Source organism: Diaphorina citri, unplaced genomic scaffold (assembly GCF_000475195.1).
Source record: "Diaphorina citri unplaced genomic scaffold, Diaci psyllid genome assembly version 1.1 scaffold1413, whole genome shotgun sequence".
NCBI lineage: Eukaryota > Metazoa > Arthropoda > Insecta > Hemiptera > Psyllidae > Diaphorina > Diaphorina citri.
The window spans coordinates 1-3052 of NW_007378839.1; the positions used below are offsets into that span (position 1 = coordinate 1).

Below are 3052 nucleotides of genomic sequence, written 5' to 3' on the forward strand. Positions count from 1 at the left end.
AAATGTTTTATTAATGTTATCAATTTCTGATTGGATTTGTGTTTCACAATTTACAGTAAAATGTAGCAAGCTAGGCTCTAGGTATTTTTGGGTTCAGTAGGTAGATATATATGACATGTTTTGTTAGTTGGTCTTTTTTTCTCTCCTCTTTCTCCCCCCCTCCCTCCTTCTATCTCTCTTTTTTTATCTCTCTCCATCTCTTTCTTCTCTCCCTGTCTTCCTTTTGAGGAGGAGGAAGGAGGAAAAAAAAATATACTGCTCGCATAGAACTGAAAAGTCCCTTTACTCCGTCTCCAGCAGTAGGCTGCTTCTATTATTGTGGTCAAATTCTCAAATTGTATTGAGGATAAAATTCCATACCTCGGCTGGGATTGAACCCACGCCCTCCTGTTTACCAGGCGAGCGCCTTGACCACTACACCACCGAGGTAAGATTGGCATCAAATCCTCCTTCTTTAACCTAAGGTAGCTGTTCTAGGGTCGACAATGTCCCACATATTTTCCAGTACTTACCTACTTGAAGCCTAAGTCTGGGTGACCCTGTTTATTGAACGTCACGAGAGGGGAAAAAGTTCAGGGCTCGAAAAGGGATAGAAGGGAAGTGCAGTCATATGACACAAAGCTCCCCTGGAAGAGAGAGAAAGGGAGAGAGAGAGGGAGGGAGGGAGAAAGAAGAGGGGGGTAAGGGGAGTGAAATGACACAAAGCTCCTCTAGATGAGAGAAAGAAAGAGAGGGAGGAATAGAACATTTTTGAAACTGAGTGAAATATAAAAAGATATATATTATTGTTAATCTTGGAAACTCATTCCCATTGTCCAGCTCTCTTTATTACATATTTTGTGTTGTACATAATTATACTATCATTAGTGCAATCATATCATTTGTCCAGGTAAAATATACCTCTACAGGTTGTTGTTATAGCGGCTTTAGCTGTTGCCGAAAGTTGATGACAATCTACAGGTTGTAAAGTGAAGCGTCGGTCAGGCGATCGATATTCGATATAATATCGATCGGCATCGCATGAAACAAATTTTTGTAGCGACGCGATGTTTTCTCGATTTGCTTGTATTTAATGCTCAATATTTCTTTATACGATTCTTATATAGATTTTTTTACTTTTTTCTTGAACTTTTAATGTTCATATGCTTTTGGGGATCTTTTGTGTCAACCCCGCTGTTGTAAATTATTGACTTTTTCCATAAACTTGTATACTTTTTCTTTGTCGACAGGGTTTTGCCACCTGAAACAAAAATACACGGAATGAATTTTATATTTTTACTTTGGAATATTTTTACAGATCGTGTAGTTTTACTTTTTCCAAAAGGCTTTTTCTTTGACGTACGATTCTTATATAGATTTTTTTTTACTTTTTTCTTGAACTTTTAATGTTCATATGCTTTTGGGGATCTTTTGTGTCAACCCCGCTGTTGTAAAATATTGACTTTTTCCATAAACTTGTATACTTTTTCTTTGTCGACAGGGTTTTGCCACCTGAAACAAATATACACGGAATGAATTTTATATTTTTACTTTGGAATATTTTTACAGATCGTGTAGTTTTACTTTTTCCAAAAGGCTTTTTCTTTGACGTATACACCTATCAGGAAACGGAAATGTTGGTCAGAATAGAATCTTTTTGGCTGTGTGGTCTGTGGCTGAGTGGTCAAGAGCAGTGACTCTCAACCTGGAGGTGGTGGGTTCAAATCCCGGCCAGGACGGAAATTTTCTGATCGAACTTTTGGGCCTGGATGTAAAAGAATGTGCCTTGATATAATATAATGCGAAAGCGGTGCCGAAGTACAATCTTTTCCATTTATTATTATTATAAGAACGTTCTAGTTATAATTTTTATTTAATATTTCTCTCTCATATAAACTTACCTGCCTCCTTGTTTGAAGTGAGATCCTATAATGAGAGCATCTAGAAAAAAATAAATCTAGGGGCAAAGATCTAAGATGTTAGTCCCCTCTCAAAATAAATGCTAAAAATAAAAAAAAAAAAACTTATCCCTCCATTTTCTTTTGATTTCAGAATATTTCTGAGAGCAACAAGAAACTTTGCTCGTTCATATCAAAACAAGAGAGCCGGCCAGAAGTGTCTAGCAAGATCACTGCTCTTCTCATCACACCTATTCAAAGAGTGCCACGATATAGATTATTACTCAAAGAAGTTCTTGGTTTTACAACACCTGATCATCCACATCATGCTAGTGTTTTGAGTAAGCGGATTATTGGTTTTACTACTATTATTATTATTATTTTACCAGCAACATGCGATTGCCCAGGTGGTCACCCATTGGTTACTAGCCTCACACAACATTGATTAGCTTGTTTGGTAGTGTGTCTGCCTTGTAAGCCCTAGGCCGCGGGTTCAATTCTTGCCCGGGGTGGATTTTGTCCTGAAGGGATAAGGTTCGTTTTTTTTTTAATTAGAGACCAAAATTTTAGCCTGTGGCCATAAAAATTTCAATTTCGTTAATTCTGGTTTATATAAATTGTAGCTCACAATTTTCAAAAATTTCGCCTGCGGCGCTGCTCATTTCCCCCTTTTTTTGTGTTAACCTTCACCCCCAGGATTTTTTTTTTTAAATTAGAGACCAAAATTTTCGCCTGTGGCCATAAAAATTTCAATTTCGTTAATTCTAGTTTCTATAAATTGTAGCTCACAATTTTCAAAAATTTCGCCTGCGGCGCTGCTCATTTCCCCCTTTTTTTGTGTTAACCTTCATCCTCCCATGATATGTGAATGTGTAGACTGTATAATGAGATAATGACAAAATCAGGTTCATGCTTTTTAAAAAAATTCTCCTGCGGAGCTGAAGATTAGGATTTCGATGAGACTGAATTTCTGAAGATTTTAGACGAAAATGGTCAAAAATTTCGCCTGCAGCGGCGCTGTTATTATATTCTATAAAAAATACCAGTTCACTTATAGTAAATACCTATTAGGGGCCCAAAGCCAGATCAAAGAGAAATGGCTGTAGTAGTCTCTGCGGCGCTATGTTCTATAAAAAAAAATACCAGTTCACTTATAGTAAATACCTATTAGGGGC

The 3052-nt window shown here is 37.0% G+C and overlaps 1 long non-coding RNA gene across 1 annotated transcript; it reads right to left on the reverse strand.

Annotated features, from left to right (window-relative positions):
* Positions 1-1366: 1366 nt before the first annotated feature.
* LOC113470149 lies at positions 1367-1924 on the reverse strand. Its single transcript, XR_003393313.1, has 2 exons — positions 1881-1924; positions 1367-1491 (listed from the first exon to the last, which is right to left on the reverse strand). It is a non-coding gene; the product is annotated as an uncharacterized LOC113470149 (long non-coding RNA).
* Positions 1925-3052: the final 1128 nt, after the last annotated feature.